The 20,426-nt window shown below is 39.5% G+C and overlaps 1 protein-coding gene across 16 annotated transcripts in view; it reads right to left on the bottom strand.

The window, feature by feature from the left end:
• EPB41L2 (erythrocyte membrane protein band 4.1 like 2) overlaps positions 1-20,426 on the bottom strand; it is a 200,949-nt gene that overhangs the window by 141,717 nt on the left and 38,806 nt on the right. The window contains exon 1 of one of the 16 annotated variants that reach the window (XM_037147872.2): positions 14,981-15,028. The exons of 14 other annotated variants lie outside the window; for them this stretch is intronic. The gene's annotated coding sequence lies outside the window, so the exon portion shown is untranslated. Of the gene's footprint in view, positions 1-5,601; positions 5,701-14,980; positions 15,029-20,426 lie in introns of those variants that run through there. One more of the 16 variants, XM_053664757.1, reaches the window with a different exon arrangement.

Genomic DNA, 20,426 nt, shown 5'->3' with positions numbered 1-20,426 from the left:
CACATTCACAGCCCTTCTTCCGTTTTTTCCGTCCCCTCTCCCACACCTCCCGAACTCCGGCCACATCAGCCCCTCAACACAAAATCAATCTTCATGCTTCCATGTCCTTAGTAACAGTGACTCTTCCCTGTCTAGACCGTCCACTGCCCACGTCTACATTTGAGGTGAAAAAATCCAACTCGAGACTTCAGGTATAAGGTTATAAATAGGCAGTTTGTTACCAAACCTAACAATAGCTTAGTCAAGGATTTTTAAGCCACAAGATACCCAAACTTGGGGTGGAGGGAAGCCCCATTAAATTATTTGTGAGTTTATAGTACACACCAACATTCACAAAGCATAAGGCGGTGAAAGGGAAGTCTGGTAGTTACCATCCAACCCGGCGGGAATGCCCTACCACTCCAGCAACACCCACCGACAGAGAAAGCAGGCTGCCTAGAATGGGGAAGTCAAACTAAACTGGACCAAGAGCAATGCAGCCCCTTCTCTGAGATGACCCTGAGATACGCAGGGCAGGTAAACGCAACCATCCCAGTGGACAGAACAAGGGCAGTAAGATCTGATCAGGAATCACACTTCGAGGACAAACTGTATCCAGGGCAGTCACTGCTTTCATGTCCTCATCATTTACCCCATGCATCACACAAATGATGGCCTACAGAGTGTTATTTACAGCTACGCAATAGCCAGGACAGAGCAGAGTACTATGGGGGACACCTCAGCAGCGAGGCTCCCAAATGACATTTAGGCTGGAAATGGAACCTGAGGCATGAGCATTACCTGTAGACCACGTTCTCTGAGACAAAACATTGCTTGTGGATGCAATAGGCCAAAGGACTTCATATGTTCAGAGAATATATGACTATATGCTCTGATAGGATACATACATATTGATATATTTCACTTGAATATATAGAAATGGGTGTATACATACACACATATCAGACAAAGGGGGGAAATATAGCATTCATATACACCAACTTAGCTGCCACAACTAATTTCCCCTTTGTCACCATCTATCTGACCTTTTCCTCCCACCATGATGAACCCCTGTCTAATGATTTTCACTAGTTCTGTTCAGCACTTTGGACTCCACCACAATTTAGGACTCACATCTCATATCATATATCTCACATCCTTCTTCTCAAACCCCTAGTATCTCCTCTCACTATTCCCTCTAAATTCCAAGATAACCACACTGGAACATCTAAACTCAACAAATGCTGAACGAACCGACAAAACAGAATAGTTGTAACAAAATAAGGACATTTGTTTTTGCCATCTTATTACCTATAGATCAAAAGTAAATATTCTTCCTGTTGGACCCTGGTGTAAGGAGGGCAGGGTCCAAGATATTTTTTTTCCCTTCTGAAGAGTATCCCCAGTATCCATGAAGCCCCTCGGAAGAGTTTCCTCCCACTTAAGCCCCTAATATATAGAAACGCCCATATAAAGAGTTTATTTCTGCCATGGAGTTTACTGTAACGGGATCTGCCCTATACCATTTGTATATTTATCTTTCAAAGAAACAGAGGGATGGCATGGCACAGGCCTTGCTGTCATTACATAAAGCGAGTCCAGCTGGCGGCTAGACATATGCAAACACTGTAATCCCTGGGTGCCTCTGCCCCAGGTGACAGTGGTCAAGCCACAGTGGGATCAGCTCGCGTTGGAAATTAGTGGGCCAGCTATCCAGGACCAGCCAGGGCTTATGGGATAAGATCTTTACTTGTCTCAAAGGCTTCTTAACAGTTCTAGAATAGACTTGTTATGTTTTTATGATCCTGGAAAACATCCAAAACGATTAGCCTACCCCTTTCTGACACATGTATCTGTAGGCAATAAATATACACACTTTCAACTAATTGAGAACTTTTGAGTCCATCTAACGAATGAATGCCCTATGGATTAACATTTCCAAAGCTAGGTACTACTATCTTAAGAATTTATGGAGACATGTTCGCCACATTGTACCAAGGAAGAATAAGCAATTTTCAAAGGATAATGCCACTGTTTTAAACCATGAGTACAAAACCGAAGGATGAAAGATTGGAAAAACTCAGTCAAAATGGTAACAGTGGCTGTTCCTGAGTGTGAGCCACAGGAAATTCTGCATTATCTGTGTTATTTATGTTACCAGCTTTTCTTCACTGAACATGTTATCGCTATAGTTAAGACGAAAATTTAAATAACTTAAAGTCTATTAAAGCAAGGAACTATAAAGGCTTCTCCCTTTACTTCTATATTCCTGCTTAGCAGTTTTAAAGGCAACACAAAACAGAACAACTAAGTCCCAGCAAAGTTGTAATAAACTGGGACCACGCCATGTGGTACAGATTCACCTAAAACACAGAGGACATTCACACTGCTCCTCTTTCTGAGCCTGGCGCTATATGCCAGACATCACTGAACTCGAACAGCACGTGTTTTCGGACACTGTTACATCAGAGGTCTTTTTTTTTTTTAATTAGATTTTAACTGGATTTTGAAAAATGAGAGAAATTTCCTGTATTTTATCAGAGCAATTTCCCAACAGATTTTTGCCCCCACTTCTCCTCTTAATACAAGGATTAAAGCCACTTAGCAAATTAGAGTATATACTCTGCCACTTAAAATGCTATTAAGAACATGTAAATTAGGAGATCTTTAAAAAGCAATACACATCAACAAAAGGCTTAGAGGTGTTGCTCAGAAGAAGTTGTTTCAACAGTTTCCTACGAGGTCAGTCAAAAAATATCAAACAGCCCCGGGCATCTCAGTGCAGGAGGGATCGACTTTCAGACCACACAGAGCTACACAGAGACGGAGGGCACACATCTCCATTCTATCAAGAAAGAGCCTTTTTTGTTTTGTTATCATATGACAAGTAGCACTGTCAGGTTTTCACTACGACTTCATTAAAATACCAAGCCACACACTCACACAATTTAACACAGCACAAGGGGGACAGGGACATATTTTTCAGAGCTGCAAAATGGCATCTGCAGAATGTCTCAAAGGAATGACAAAGGCACTGCTTTTGCCCCAACAAAGAGAACAATGTTTCCACTAAGACACTACAGGACTATTGCATTTCAATGGGGCAGAGGGAGAGGGCAGTAAAAATTAACACAAACCAGAACTTGGGGTGTAGAATGACGGTCTGTGGGGGGAAATTAAAGGAACTATTGAGGACACAAGTTTCACTCATTATAGTACATAAAATTAAAAGAGAGCTTCATGTTTTAAAAGTTGGGTAATTTCAAATATCAAACTTGAAAAGAAAAATTGTAACTAAAACATTCAAAAATTACTTATCAATTGACAACTAAGTTGTTTTTAGATTCACAATCTGCTTCTATAATCTATGTTGTTTAAAATAGCTTATAAACAACCTAAGCCAGCATTATGCTTAGCAATCTACACATATCATTTCATTTCACTTCTCATGACAACTTTATATGAGCAATGAACGATCAATGCTTCCATTTTACAGGTAAGGCAACTGAGGCTCACAGGTATCAAATGACTCTGTATCAGGCAGATCGACGTTCCAACTCATTCACTGACTAGCTGCAAGACTTTGCCTTTCTTCCCAACACGCTTTTACTCTGAATTTCAAGACTATCGTCATCAAACAATGTTCACAACAATTAGACAAACTATTGTCAAAAATAAGGCAAGAATTTTCCTAAAATAATACATTAAAATGGAAATAGAAGCTTAACAAATTAGGGGTGGAGGGGAAATTGGGATATACCTACTCTTAATTAACCAAATAACATTATCAAAACACTGTTAAGACAAAGCTTTAAAATCTCTCTCAGAAAAAAAGAGAAGAATGTAAAGAATCAGAGTTAATTACAAAATAAGTATCAGAACACACTGGATGGAACAGGATCAAAACCGGGACCTTAAACTGATCATTCCCTACCTTTTATCTGAAATGTATGTACTTTGCTATCTTCAGTGGAGAGTCCCCTAAAAAACAATGTGATGACTTTCTGTACTGTGAGAAAAGAACTTCAGTTAAAATTACAAACAGGAGATTCTGATTAAAGTAAAATGAGTAAATAAGCTACCAAAGGGTAAATTTTTCTTGGAACTATTTGTTTCACATAAATTGTTAGTCCTACTTTGAACAGCCACCCAACTGATCTAAACTCCAGCTCCGATCACATCATTCATCTGTTTGGAAAACCTCAGCAACTGCAGAAGGGAAACCTAATTTTTCCCAGATACATATTCTGGCCACTCTTCGCCCTCTGCTACCCTTCCCTCCTCCAGACGGCCACAGCACTCCCTGGGTCTCTTTCAGAGCTCGGCGCATTTTTTCACCACAAGGCCCTACTCAACAAGTCTCTCTCATACATCCCTGTATCCCCAACAGCAAAAAACACACTGGTGCGCACCAAGGTATTCTTAGTGTATTTGGGTAGAAAGAAATGAGGGTAGAGGAAAACACCTTTAAGAAAAGAAACTCAATGCACCTATTTTTTTTCAAATAATTATAATCTCATTTTTTATTATCCAAGATAATCACTTTAATGATCCAATAAAGTCTAACATTAAATTGAATAGCTCTCTAATGGAACAAATATTATTTTTGGCGCCTTTATAATAAGAAATCTCATGCCATCTTTTAAGATTCACAGTAGAAAACAGTGAGGAGTGTGGGATATATGTACTATCTTCAGCATCCATGATTGGTTTTCATGGGCTAAGACTCACTGAAAGAATCATTATCTTTAAAAAGGTATGAAATTCTAAGAAAAGTGACAAGAAAATAGAAATGGCTCTGGAACAATGTCAACATTTATATATTTTGCAGTTCGCCTGAATTATTTCAGATCTGGAAAGAATCTGAAAAAATAATTTAGCCCATCCTTCTTATTACAGATACTAGAGACTAGGAAATTTTGAACTGGGCTAAGTGACTGAGGGATCATTTTTTTTTTAATGTTTGCCAGGTATTTATTTGTATTAACGTATTAAGTCAACCAGGTGATGAGCTCATGTTTCTAAATGAATTTGCCCATTTTTCCAAACATACTTCCCTCTTGGTATCTTCTGCTCCCAATGCACCTCACTCCGCTGAACTTCTGATTCCCTAATGCTGTAAAACAGTATGAAAATGTAGAATAGTGGCTGTTTTTCTTTTTTAACCTATAGGTATTATCATAAGCTCTTCTTCATGCATGTATCACACACAGCAGGAAGCAGAGACAAAGGAAAGTGAAGAAGCGCCTGTCCCAGAAAGCAGCAGCTGCGGCTACAGAACTGACAGGACAAGAAATTCACTATTCTATTTTTCTGGAGCATCAAATATAATTCTGTAACACTTACATGGAAGTTTCAGGATTATTTATGTAAATACAATATGAGTTTGTCTTGCAGGAAACCTGGCCAACACAAATACCAAAAACCCAAATCTGGACCACGAAAGCGCTGCGGCTGGTTGCTCAACTGCCCTCACCTCTATTTTCTTCTGCTGTGCAACGGCACCCTGTGAGACAGAATTCACTGATGTTCATTTTGCTCTGCAATGAAATTGTAAATAACATAAAAACCTCTATCTTCATGCAGTCAAAACAGAGCATCCAAAGAAAAACACCAACTCACATTTACTGGGAACGGATTCACTGAGTAAGCACAGATCTCCTCAGAACTCACTCCTGCGGTCCAGGTTTGCGATCACTGCTGCCACCAAAACAATCCAAGGACGCCTGGATTAGGATAAACGCCTTAAGCAGCAGTGCTGACACAATTCAGTTCCTAACTCTTGTGGCAGAGGTGGCCCAGCCCTGATCAGGAAGTAATGCAACCGACACTAGAACCAAACAGTAAAAACAAGTATCTCTAGGAAGTAGAGTGCCTTTTCCAATTGTAAAAGTAATTCCCAGATTAATTTACTCTCTTCACCCAACCAAACAGAAACAGGGAAAATGATTCTAAATGGCTCAGAGAATATGCAGATCCATTATTAGTTAAATACAATGAATTTGAAAAAGACTTCAGATAAGTGAGATCATACTCTAGCAACACAAGAAACTTTCTGCAAACACATCACGCCTCTGTATTTCTTTTTTAAGAGAAGAGAACATGTGTGTGTGCCCACATCAGGGACCACACAAGTGTACGTGGTCCATGAAGGGGTTGCGTGCGGCTGCTTGCCTGTGAAGCTGCTGGAATCCGTCCCCTTTTGCATCATGTCTTCTGTATCCTGACACTTTCCTACAGTGAACAAGCTGGGAGACAGAGAGGCTTCCAAGACCTACTCTAAGGCAAGCAGCTTACAGAAAGACAGAGGGAAAAATCAAGCAGTTGATCAAAAAAGAAGATTCTTCATATTATACTAAACAAATGTTCTGTTACAACACTAGAGAACAAATTACGTACAGCAGTATAAGAAACAGAGCGCTCCCAGAAAAAGAAAAATAGGTTTCTTCTTAATTCTGCTTCTTCCCACTTCAGTCACTCAAGCTATTTCCGTCATATTTCTCCAACACTTAAGCTGTCATCTCTAGTGGAGTTCCCCCACCCACTCCAATGATTTGAAAAACTTCTGGAAAAGAACCAGAAGCATAATCAACTTTGCCAAATGACATTCAGATTTGGTCCCCACCCTAGTATTTGGCTACTATCCTCATTTCTTGATGCCGTTTTCATTCCTTCTCCTTTTCCTTCTTCTCCTACCTTCAAATACATACAAGAAATTATTTCCTTTCTTTTCTGCTCCTTACTCTTCATATTTTCAACACTAAGTTTCTTCATTCTCATCTCACCTTCAATTCTTCCTCAAGATGCAGAAAGCCAAGAAATGCACAAAACTGTACCTCTTCATGATACATAATTCAATATACTGAAGATTTCTTGTGGGAAGATTTTTTCCAAGAAAAACAGAAACTGAGGATTCCCCATCATCTGTTTTCCTAGTGTCCCTCCCATCTCACCAAAGTCAAAAAGAGGTGAGGGTGAGGCTGAGACGCCATGTGCCAAGACATTGTCTGCATCCATAACAACAGCCTCAAAAAGGGCATGTAACTACCACTGACCAAAACAAAATATGTGCAAATCACGCTAGACTTCCTTTTTCTGCAGAGATATTCCCGCCATCAGTGGTGCCAGCACCACTATCAACTCAGAGAGTGGGGAAGAGGCCACGTTCCCTTATTCGCCCTAAATACTCTCAGAACTTTTTTAACAAGTCACAGTACTAACAGTGAGAATGTACCAAGTGCTTCATTAGTTCGATGGAGACAAGCAAAGTGGAGGGGGAGAGGCAGAAAGGAAGGCAGAGGAATGACAACATTCTTTCCTCGAGATGCCGATACTAGACTGTTCACACACAACCCCACAGAAAGTGAACATTCATAAAACATTCAAATTTCAGGACAACAGTAGAAGAATGCCATCAGACTGTATGAGTAATTGCCAAAGTAATTGCACAAATATGAATTACTCCAGGAATTCAGCAAAATATGCCAAATATAGTTCAGAGTGGTAGAAAGTTGGCATATGAGATAATTAATAGTGTGGCAAAACCACTAAAAACTTTTAAGCAATTTATCAGTTCAAACATGGCGGGAAGAGAGACACTTCAAATATGCTTATGCTAAATGTAAAACATACATTTTAACCTCCATTCCGTTCAGGCTTACAGCAAATAACCCTGAAACAGCAGCAATCCAGCCGTATCATAATGGTTTTCGAACTTCTCCAAATCACCCAGGGCAAATTAATTTAACTGCACAAGCGTATTTGGGTAGTCTCAACGTGTTACCTTTTTTCATACTCGAAGTTACAGTTAGGTGGGTTTACCTCTTCTGAGGCAATAAGCTCTAATTTATCCTTGTGAAGTATCATACTTCACAAATTCTCCCCAGTGAATAACGTAATACAGACTGAATGGTATAGTTAAAAGTCTACTGAATAAGGGCAGCCAGTTCTAACTCCAGCTCTCAAAGTTAATAACTTTGAGAAAGCCACTTCCTTCACTAAATTTTCTTATCCATTAAATAAAGTGTAGATTAATTATCTCTTAACATGCCTCAAAATCCTAAAATTCAACCTTTTAAAAAAGTTACTTAGTATGGTAAACTCTACACAGATTGGATGAAAATAAGACATCAAAAGCAAACATATTGTGAAGTGTATACAAATTTACTGAAGTACTTATTCTATAAGATATAAATGTAGGGTCCAAGGATTAAAAACAACAAAATATTAAGTAATTATATCTGAATGTGAGAATAAGGCTGGTTTTTATTATGTTTTTTCTCTATTCCAAATTTTATTTAACAAATATATAAATTTACCATTAAAAAGATCCTATCCCTTGAAACCAAGTTTGACATCTGGAAATCAGAGCTCACCAGCCTCTGCAAAATATGCTGGAAATCAGAGTGCACTTAGAAACGCTGTAGTCCAGTCTTCAATCAGGGGCAAAACGGAGGTAAGAAAACCCCTCGACTTTGTTTTTCCAAGGCTACTTTTCTCATCTTGTCTCTCTCCCTTCCTCCAGCCCCCACCCTCTCCACAAAAATCTCTTGGGAGAGAATGAACGCAAGTAACCTAAAACCGGAATTTCTGGGACTATGTGGTTTTCCAAAAGCACTGTATTTTCATCTCCCTACCTCTGCACAAACACCCAGAATTGGATTTCATACTTATTTTCGCAACAAAACCTCATAGGAGTGCTTAGAAGTGCAAATACTTTTTTCGGGGACAGGGAGAAGATTTGGCACCTGTGGAGATGATGTCATTACCAGCCCTGACTCTCAACTATCTCTGGCATGCAGCCGTGGCCAGAATCCCTGAGCCCACCCAATGCTATTTAACACAAAATACAGTCTTTCTGGCCCTAGAAAACCTCAGTCCCACTTGACTGGACTCTACTTAGGAAGCCCTATATTCCCCACTTTTCAGCTTAAACACTGGTGTAGAGCACAGCATCAGTGTCCTTGGAAGGCCACACTTTGGTGGCCCCCACCTTTACTGACATCTGGCAGGCCTGAGGGGGACTAACTCTGTACGCCCGTCTATAGGTGGTCCCCTACTCACGATAGGCCCGATTTTGAGTCACTGGCTTAAAAAAAGACCAAAAAAATAGATAAATGAAGTGAAGACTTGGTGAGGTAGGGGCAGGCACACTAGGGGAATAAATGAGATAAAGATGACAAAGTAAGGTTGGGGATGAGAGCCTCAATCCTCATTCTGTACGATGAGGCCAAGAGAACAGAATGCCTGGCTATCTGGACAGATGAAACGATGCAACAGAATGACAGCTTCTGGCAAAGTAAGCACTAAGAAAATGTTAGCTATGATTCTTTTTCCCATAGAAGCCATCATTAAAGGCAATATTGACTCCCCAAGCATACTAAGAAGGTCTAATTATACTAATTAAGTATAATGCACTATAATGCATTATACTAATTAACCTATAATGTACCTCAAAGTAAGTGAAAATTTAACTGCCAATCTTAACCCTTCTAAGGAAGGCACACAGTAAGGAATTTCAACTGAAACCCATCTGCTCCCCAGCCGAATGAATGGGAGATGACCCTTTCTTTCTGTCACCCTCCATTCATACTAGCCCAGTGAAGAATCCCTCCCACCACCAGTCCTCCACAAGGGCCCCCCAAAGAGAGGAGGTATGGGTGTGAACTCTGGGAGACTGGGGATGAAGGGCTACAAGAACTTCCTAACTCCTCACTCCACAATGCCCTGGTCACCTTTCCCCTCCTTTTTAAGAGCTGTTGAATGTAGGCTCCTACTTCCCAACGACAACACAGGACCAACATGGTTCAGTGTGAAGGGAAACTAGACTCTCACGATTTTACTATGCATAACAACAGGAAGGTGGCCCAGGAAAGTCCAGACCCAATGTTTGTTTTTACTTCCAAAGTCAAGGCCAAAATTACACTCAGATGCTATTTTTTTGTTTGTTTCTAACAAATCATCAAGGCAGCAAAAAAAGAAAGAAGCTAGAAGTAGTATCTCACAGTTCCCAAAACTGGGATAGTCTACTTGATCATTTACAGAGCTTTGCTACCCTCACCACCCTCTAAAATTTAATTTTCCATTTTCTATCACTAATTATATTTTTGTGGTTGACCTGTAACTAAGTCGCAAATAGCTCTCTTCCTATCACCCAAAGCACTTATCAAAGTCCCTTCTCCTCTGTGCCCAGCAGATCTGAGCCCTGGCCCAGACTCTGGCATTATTCCCATCTATTTCCCTCCGTCTCACAGTGAAGCTGCAGGGACCCAATGCTGAGCCGGAAGCTCAACCAATATCAGGGTCTACGGGCCATACTTTTCTTCACCACTCCACAGTGTTTAACATTTTCCTAGGGAAGTGGCAGCTGAATTCCAAACCTTTATGTGTTTAATGCATCCTAAATAAAATAAGTTTTATTACACATACTCTTACTTCTTTCCATAAGGGACAGAGCAGAGAAGTATGTATAAGTGAGACTGTGTGTGTGTGTGTGTGTGTGTGTGTGTGTGTGAGAGAGACAGAGAGACAGAGAGACAGACAAAGAGAGGCGGGGGGGGCGGGGACGTTAGTTTGTTCCTACTTAAAAAGCACATCTCAGTGAGCCTGTCTTCCTCACCATCTCAGTCACCCATTCCCAGGGTCATACCCCATGCAAAGGCTTTCACATTGTTCCCACTGTAACCCAAAATAAAATATTTACATCCCCTTCCAGTTCACAAATACACAGTAAACACACCCAGTTTTAATGGAAACCAAAGTTTTCAAAAGTGTGATCCCCTATAATCAGAAAGAAAGCCCAAGCTCAGGCAATTTGTGCTAAATCCAGCCCCAACCATGTGCCCATCATCAGTGAGCCTTCTCTGTCTCAGCAGAAAGAGCATCTTTCGCCCCCGCCCCCCACTCAGCTCTTTCCTTCCCCTCCCAGAGAGGAAGCTTTGCACTGTGGCAGCGCTGCAGCCAAAGAGGTTCATCCGAAGCATAAGTGTTAGTAATTGAAAACTTTCACCCAAGGATAAAAATTATTTTAATTCTCATAAAAGTGCCATATATGCCAGATAAGGCCCAACGCTCATGCTATTTATCCTACTGCATTTTCTAAATGCCAGTCATGGCCTCCTAAAATGACTTCTTGAAAACTCCTGCCCTAGACCTATAATCCTACCATTGTCTCAATTCCATGCATCCCAATCTCTATCTTCTACCTTTCCAGCTCAATACCTCTTGAAGTCCAACTTCAACAATTCTTTGACCCTGAGCAGCCTGCGCCCCCACTCCCTTCCCACCGCCTTCTTCATTACCCTCCTTCAGCGTCTTGGATTCCATGGAGACCATTATATCCTGAACTCTCAGCCCTACTCTGCTCCAGAGCCTCTCGTGCCCTGTGGTTCTAGCTAATTCTGGCCTTACCTCACACCTGCACCCATGCAGCCAAACAGAAATAACTCTGGTAACTTTTCTCAGGTGAAATCCCCTCAGTCTTTGAGAACTCTTAGCAATCTTCAGAAATCCTATGACAGTACCCTAGTACATCCACACGCCACTTCCCTGGTCATAGATTTCATACCTGAACATAAAGCAAAAAAAAAATCACAGGCAAAAGCTACAGCACTGGAAATTGGATCTTCCTACGGTCTGAGCCACAATCTACATGTAGCTGTCCTCTACTAAGGAAAGCCTGATATAACTGAACAAAGTCAATGTTATAAATAAACAAAAGTTACTAGCTTTCTGTTAAAAAACAAAACTGTCCAGTACAAGGCTGACTTCCAGTATTAGTAAGTTTAAGGGCACTTAACCATTAAATAATAAAAGAAAAAGTCTATTTCTCTCAAAAAAGTGTTTTTATTTTCTCCCCTTTGATGAAAATGTTTGGTCATAGTCTACCTCTAATTTTCTTACCAAAGTGGTCCACCTGCAACTCTGCCGTTCCTCCATAATCACTATCGGGCATCAGCAGCTTACTGTCCAGACATAATCTGTTCAACCACGCAAACTCCTGTGCAGTCAGGCGTGTTCAACTTGCGAGAGACGAGTCCAGTGGCATGGCCACAGTGATAAGCACCAGTGCCCTGTTAGTGGGCCTCTTTCTGAAAGAGACCTTTTTCCATAATTATTTCTACTTTGAATCAAATGGTCTAATAAATGCTTTCATACAGTTCAACAGGCAAACCGAACACACACATTACAGAGTTGCTATTTATTCTAACCCAAGCCACTAACAGTGACACTAATGCATGTAAGAGAATGTGAACCCCACAGTAAAATGAAGCTGTGTGCCCTGAAATTTGGGGACCAGTGGAAGGGAAGGCTAAGGAAGCTTATCTGCCCAATCCCGGAATTCAATGTGCTACAAGAATGCTGCCACGGGAAAATCACTGCAGGTCTTCACGGTTCATGTCCATCACTTTAAACTTTGGTTCTTCCTGAAGAAGTGAACATGCACAACTAACTCAGTTGAGAAATCTAGATTGAAATCACATATGCCAGCAAATACACAAATTACATTCCAGAACATGCAAAGGCTACGAGCCCTTCAGTGTAAGGAGATAATTTAGCTTGGAGGTAAAAGGCATGAACACTGCTTAGACCTGCAGATACGGCCCAGGCCACAGTTAGCCTACCAGCATGTCACCCAGACTACCAACGTTAAAAAAAAAAGGCACAGCCCAAACCACACCAATATGGTCATGCTCACATAACAATTCCTGCTTCACTTACGTTCATCCCGCAGCACCCTACACCTGTCTTCTGTTAATTAGTTTTAAGATTGCTAAGGTGCTCGCTTCTCCTTTCCCTCCACCATTCATTCACTCAATAGTTGGGATGGTCTCTATGCACCCAGCACTGCACTATATGAAATAGCCTAGTAAGAGACAGAGAGAGGAAACCAATGATAATGATTCATTCTGAGAAATACCTACAGAAAGCAATCTGGAAAGGAAAAAAAAGCATAACAGAAAACGGAGTTAGGTAAGATTGGAGCCATATCTGAAGGATGAGGCGCAAAGAAAGAAGGTGAAGAATCCCAAGTACAAAGGCATCCAAATAGCACTACTAGTTGCTCCTTCCAACTTTTTACATTTAATCAAAATCACAAAGGTTAGGCCAAAGAACTCAAGATAAAACACAAGTGTCAATTTCCCTAACAGGCAGTCATTTGACAGATAGTGGACATAGAGATTTTAGATGCTGGACCTAGAGATTTCTTATTTTAAAGTTTATCTAAAAATTCCACTTATTCATTGAATTGGTTTTGTTTATAAAGCTATTTAATTAACCCTTGACTCTGCAGATATGTGTGAACTTACATATATTACTCACAACTGCATTCTCTGGTACTCAGTGCAATCGTGAAAGGCACACTAGGACTGTTCATCCCAGTCAAAACTTTGGTGAACATCCCTGTCATTCCTTTGTTCTCCTCCACCCCAAGCCAAGGTAGGTCATGTAACATTCTGAATAGGCAATTATTTGTGACTAAGATAATGTGATCTCTTCTAAGTGCAATAGGGGATGAAAGGTAGGAAGCCACCGAAAAACAAAATCCAGTATAAAGCCAACTTGAATGACCTGGCTTGGGGTGGGGTGAACAGATGGACAGGCTCTTCCTCCACCTCTAGAAGGGAACAAAAACTTGCCTAGTTACCACTGAGTTATTGTATTTTGCTATGAAAACAGAAATGTCATCAGACAGGAACAGTTTTTCATTAATTAGATTTGGTCACTGCCCTATGTTAGCCAAATCAGGGTTTTCCAACCCCTGCACCATTGACATTTTTAGCCAGGTAACTGTTTGCTGAGGATCTATCCTGTGCATTATAAAATGTTCAGCAGCATACCTGGTCTCACTAGATGCCAGTGGGGTGCCCTCAAGGCACGGCAATCAAAAATGTCACCAACATTGCCAAACGTTCTTTAAGGGGACAAAAGTCACCTACCCACCCCCACCCTAGTTGAGAACAACTATGCTAAATTATAAGCATCAGGCTACTTACTAAACAAAAAAGAAAAAAATAACACTGATAAACAGAGCAAAATATTAAGAAAAAGGTTATGTCTTAACCAGTTATCATCTGCATGTTAATGAAAAGCTAATATAGACACCTCCAACCAAAGAGAAAGATCAAAGTAAGGCCAAAAAAAGTAAAAGTCCGATGCATTTAAATAACAACATGCTTGTGTATGTATGCTGGTAACTGCCAGCTCAGACAACCAGAGAAAATGATTAGATACATAGCAGGTCAGGTGTGGAGGAGGCAGCAACTGGAAAGAGAGCTTAGCGAAAACATTAAAACTAAATCGAACCAAATCTATCTTCATTCTATACATCCCAGCCCATTCTACCAAAAGAAAATTTTAACAGATTTTATTATACTAATGAAAATTAGTAATTTACTAATGAAATACTAACTATTTTAAAATAATTAGGAACATACAGACAAAACTCCAAACCCTGGCTCCGACCATTACATAGTCAGGACATTTAACCACTCTCTAAGCTGTCTCCTTCACCCAAGGAAAGTGAAAAACATAACCAATAACAAGGACATCAGCCTGGTGCCTGGCACACTCTAAGTACTGTTAAGTGGCAATTACCAGTAGTTACTTATATATATATTTTACAAACATACATCTAATGCAAAGCCCAACTGGCCTAAGAGAGAAGCACACTTCTAAAAAGTTAACTAGGGGAAAAAAACAATCCTGTAAAAATGCACGCCTTAGATGCCAGATTTACCTACACTTTTTTAAGACAGGAGAAAAATGGATTACCATTCAAGCTCATGGTTACAATAAAAGCAAAATATAAATGCTGCCCGTTTTAAAACATAACACTTTATACACCATTTGTGCTAATTCCAACCATACGTATTTCCTAGGTTTTTATCCAAATTAACCAAAACATCATTTTAAGCAGTTGAGTTTAAAAATGCATCACTTAAATTTCCCATAAATCCTAATAATCAAACAGGAAAGAAGAGCATTTTCTCACACATACCCAGAGCCAGTCTGTAGCTGCTGTTTTGCCTCACAGAAGTTGTTTTCTAGCCACAAGCTACTACAAATTGTTCAGACCTTTTGGCAGCAACACAGGAAACTGCCCTTTTCACCCTTTCTCCCACAAAAATGTAGTCAATTTCTAGGCAGGCCCATCTCTCAAGGCTACTTGCTTTATGGAGCCAAATGCACACGATTTTTCATTTAGTAATAAGAAGGGCCCCAAATATTTGGCATTTTTTTGTGAAGAAAACTGAAAGCAAATCACCAAAGACCTGTGGGCAAAGCTCTCTATTAAATCAGCTCATAAATGGGCTATACCACACTTCCCGCCAACACTGGAAATTTATAGGGCATTTGACATCCCAGCTGTTTCTGTTTTATCCAAATCGTCCAGGATGCAATAGGCAACATGTGAAGCTGTTTCCTGAGGTCTCATTGTCCTTGACTTGCCACTGTTCTCAACTTGCCCTGTTTCAAGTAAGCGGTGAAAATAGGTACATATGCCTTTTGCTTAAAAAATAAGCAAACAACTTCTAAGAAGCGTGATGGGCTTTGAATGTTTAAGATTTTGAGACTTTTTTATTACATCTTTAGCTTTAAAATTAACGTTAATATTGGACTCTGAAAAACACTCTTTTGATGATCTTTTATTAAACCAAAGTAATGCTTTAACTTCAAATCTTCCCTCCCCTCTAAATCTGAGGTTTTCCCACAATCTAAAGGATTACATAAAAGTATTTGGGCAAGGACAGTCACCAGGATGAAGGTGACGTTCCCTCTCAGGCCTTCTCTCAGTTTTTCATTCAGGCATACAAAATCAGTCTACAATTTTCCCCTTCAATAATTTAAGCAAGGGTAAAGGGAGGAGGTGGTAACTTACAGCTGTAACATATTTAATTTTTAAAAAAAAACAACACTGTCTTTTAAATGCAAAATTTAAAAAAGAGACTCTCTAAAAATCATTTGGCTTAAAATCTCACAGATGGTCATTTATTTAAAAAAATTAAAAACTGAAATGGCAAAGAGCCATCTACAGTTACACATAAAATGTAGCTGGACGCTACCCTGCCGTGAGAGAGTCAAACCCCCAAATTCAATCTGGTGAACCAAGCTCACAATTCAGATCGAAAATCAGCCCAGTATTTTCTGGGGATCATTTTGTCTCCCAAAATGACTCGCAACCTCAAACAAGTTTCAATAATGATGCAAAGGCAACTTTTCTGAAAGGGCAAAATAGCAGAAATTGTCCAAAAACCACAGCTGACAAAAATGATAAGCAACAGAACCTCCATTAAACTATACACAGCATTACTTTGGTTTAATAAAAGATCATCAAAAGAGTGTTTTTCAGAGTCCAATATTAACATTAATTTTAAATATGCCTAAATTAGAAATTCAAAGGGAAATTCTTATGTTTCTAGTAAGACCTGGCTTGCCTGGTCTAATACAAAGAACACGCCTTGTATTTAGGAAATCTTTCCAATTTAAATCTTTACACTGCACATGGAGCGAGCACTAACTGCAAACATGCTTACCATTCACCGCTTCCTTTAACTGAGAAAAAACCGTACCATCTTTCATCTCCATAAACAAAACAATATCAAGGAAATTACATATTATTGCTTATCAGCTTATCAGCATCTTCAAAGTACGCTCTAACCGATGGAGATTTATTCACTCCGTGGGTCTGAGGGAGTCCCGTGTGCTATTCAATAACAGCATGAAACAGCCTACATGACAATCAGCAAAGACACGACAAAAGCATTTCCTGAGTTGACTGTCCACATCTCACACAGCTTACTCTGGAGTAAGTAAACAACAACAGAACAGCTACCCAAGGCTATCCAGAGGTCTACCATGAGAAGTCAATGCACTGAAGTTTACTGTTCAAGTACGTGGTTTTTCTGGTCCATGTTAGAAAAGTTCAGCCTAGGAAAGTTTGCTCCAGATTAGAGCTAAATGGGCAATTAAGAAATTTCTTCACTGCTGTTCATTTTTAAATTTCTCACACCATTACAAAACCCACCTTAAAATATAATTGGACATTTTCTAAACAGCAAAAGAAATGAAAAATGTAAAATCAGTCACCAATTTTTCTGTTTTCGTCCCACGTCCAGCCTACATTCAATTAGGATTTACTGCCCAGCTGCAATATTTAAAGAACAGTGAGAGGGATAAAGATGCCCAAGACAGAGATGTATTTATTACCAAATAGGTCATGTCTGCACCTGTATTTACACACAATAAGTTGAGGATGCTTTGTTTGCTTGTGTGTTTTTTTTTAAGTATCTATGTGGTCTACTTTATACATGACAAGGGCACTAAAGGCCCTTCCGGTGTCTAAATGAAAAATTTCACATTTGGTTTCAATAAAATCAGCAGTTTCTTGAAGATAAGTTCCAGCTATGAATTGTCCACATTTGTGTGCTGGAGAAGGTGAAAAGGGCAGTTTTCTGTGCTGCTGCCAACGAGCTGAACAACTCGCAGTAGTTTGTGTTAGAGGACACTCTGCTACGAAGAGAACTGTTAACTTCTAAGCTGGCTTGGTATACTTCTGGGAAATAATCTGATTTTTCTATTACACTTTTGCCAGTAAAATCCTTCCCTGGAACTTTATAATCATGTTTTTAAGTAATCGTGCTAGTGAAAAGAATATCTGAAAATAATGCTTACCAGGCTAACTGAAAACCAATTTCAGCATGTCTAACTGTTGAGCATTAAAATCCTTTCTAGTCTTCTCCAACCACAATTAATATAGAACTAATTCTGTTCAGGTATTCACTTCTGGAACATTCTGCCTGAGTTCATCCTGCAAACATTTACTAAACACCACACACACACACACACACACACACACACCATCAGGCAATTTGTTCACTGTGGAGAATACCAAAATGCACCAAAAAAGCTCACAGCCCTTAAGAAACCAATCTAGTGAAGGAGAAAAGGAGAAAGGCAGAATTCTTAGGCTGGGGGTTGGGATTGGATAGTGGGTAGAGAAACTGTGTGTGTTTTTCATAAATTCACTGGATGATTCTTGCACACACTAAGGTTTAAGAATGAAAGCTTAATACTTAAAATCTGAATTCATCCCCCCAAAGGCAATAAATCAATGTCACTATTTACGGAAAAAAGAAAAGTTCATCACAACAACTATGACTGCGTTTAAAGTATTGCCATTCTGCTGCATAAAGTATACCTAGACATCAAACTGAGTATGGAAAAATATGTAAAACTATTATAAAAAGAACTAAACTAGAAATCAGAAAGGCAAGTCCAATTACTGCCACTTAATTTGAATAACAATAAAATCCTGCTCTTCTTTATCTCAAACAGTAATTAGACTGTTACAATATATGTATGAACATGTTTTGCAAAGTATTTAAAAATCTGTCGTATGCCCTTGGCCAATGAATGGCAATGAATTAACATTGACTCATTTTTAAACATCAATTTTTACACTTCCAGAAAAATCACATATGAGCAGAAAATATTTGCCAAGGTTTGTATATCTCAGTGGATGCAGGAAGTGACATTTTTGTGTAGTTTCAATATTACATTTACATTTTATATAAATATCACCACATTCATAGTCTGTTGTGTTTTTCGAGTTTTGCTCATATATGTAGCTCTATGTATTTCATACATGTAGGTCATTCTTTTTAACTCCTATATGGCAAAATGAAAATTATTGATAGCGCCTATCTCATAAATTGAACGTGGGGCTTAAATGACTCAAAACATCATAGTTGGCCCTGGCCCATGTGGCCCAGTTGCCTGGAGGAACATCCCATAACCAAAAGGTTGCAGGTTTGATTCCTGGTCAGGGTACATACCTACGTTGCATGTTCAGTCCACAGTCCAGGTTCATTCAGTCCCTGATCCAGGTGTGTATGAAAGGCAACCAACCGGTGTTTCTCCCTCACATTGACGTTTCTTCCTCTCCCTGCCTCTCCCCCTTTCTCTCTCTCTAAAAAGCAATGGTAAAATGTCCTCAGATGAGGATAAAAAACACTCTAGTTGTATTACAGTACGTGGTACATGGTAACCTATGTTAGTTGCCATTATAAGAATAGTGTGATCACCATTACTATCCATTCCTAGGGGGTATTCCCGATCAATTATTAATAATGTCATTGTATGACCCTTAAAAAATTGAATTCTGTAATACTAACCTCTGTTGGATATCAAAGATATTAAGTAATCAAGTATGTCACTGGGTAAAATTCTTGTGACATCAGCATACTAGAATCAACTCTAGAACAGGATTTTCACGAAGACAGAAATCTTTGTCTATCTTGTAAATTACTCTATTCCTATTACACTGCTTGGCACCAATACACGCTTGTTGAATAAATGAATAAAAAAGTACTAATCTCGAACAATTTAAAAGCAAATGAAGATTCTGTTATATCCTGGAAAGTCATGTTGGATAAAAGTTCCATAAAGTAAAAGAATGCCAAAAGCAATCCTTCCATATTAATAAACGATATACTCCTATTTTAATATGTATGTGTAATTACCAAGCAATAAATCAAACACTTAAAAGATTTTGTTTCATCCACTACTCTAAAAGTTTACATATACCAAGCAATAAATCAAACACTTAAAAGATTTTGTTTCATCCACTACTCTAAAAGTTTACATAGCCGTGATGACCTAAAAATCACCTGAAGGATGTAATCAGCTTTACTACATTATGTCTTTTCCTGTTGTCCTTCATCACCCCTCCAAAATTAGCTCCCTCTATCTAATCTTTAGTGAGCCAAAGATTTCAATGAATATAAATACAAACTTCCCTTTCCTGAAAACAACTCTGTGTCTACAGTACTATTTAACTTTCCTTTCATATCAAATAAACATTTTTTAAAAACAAATAGTGGAGAAACTTGCCAATGTGTAAGTGGCAGTCGGCCATTGTTTTTTCACTCATTCAGGATCTATTTATTGCACATTCCCTATGACTCAGGTATTGGGCTGGACTCTGAGAAAAAAGAAGGTAAAACATGGCCCACGTCCTCAAAGTGCTTCCATTCACGATTAGAGGCAGACGTAAAGACAAAATTCTGAAGTGATGTGGAAGGTCTCCGACACAGGCAGAGCCACAGAGAAAGCAGCAGCCAGCTGCTGCAGGGGCGAGGGCAGCACAAGAAAACCCCATCGGGATGACCACCCTTTCAACTGCATTCGGAAGGTCAGCACTAGATTGACAGCTCAGGCAAAGGAAGAACAGGCAGAGGGAGACACAGCTACAAAAGCCCAGCCCTGAAGCAATATGAGTTCTCTGTAATTTGGTATCACTAAAGCATAGGGTTTATGGCTGAAATTGTGGGGAGGTGAGGGTACGGAGCTGCCAGGAGGGAGGGCCACTCACCAAAATGGATCTTACATTCAGGCCAAGGAAGAGGCTAAGGCACTAGTAAAGAGACTCTGCTGAAGAGGTT

The sequence above is a fragment of the Artibeus jamaicensis genome, unplaced genomic scaffold (genome assembly GCF_021234435.1).
Source record: "Artibeus jamaicensis isolate MK-2021 breed Jamaican fruit bat unplaced genomic scaffold, CSHL_Jam_final contig_387, whole genome shotgun sequence".
Classification (NCBI taxonomy): Eukaryota; Metazoa; Chordata; class Mammalia; order Chiroptera; family Phyllostomidae; genus Artibeus; species Artibeus jamaicensis.
The sequence above is the reverse complement of the archived record's forward strand: the minus strand, read 5'-3'. Positions and strand labels throughout refer to the sequence as shown.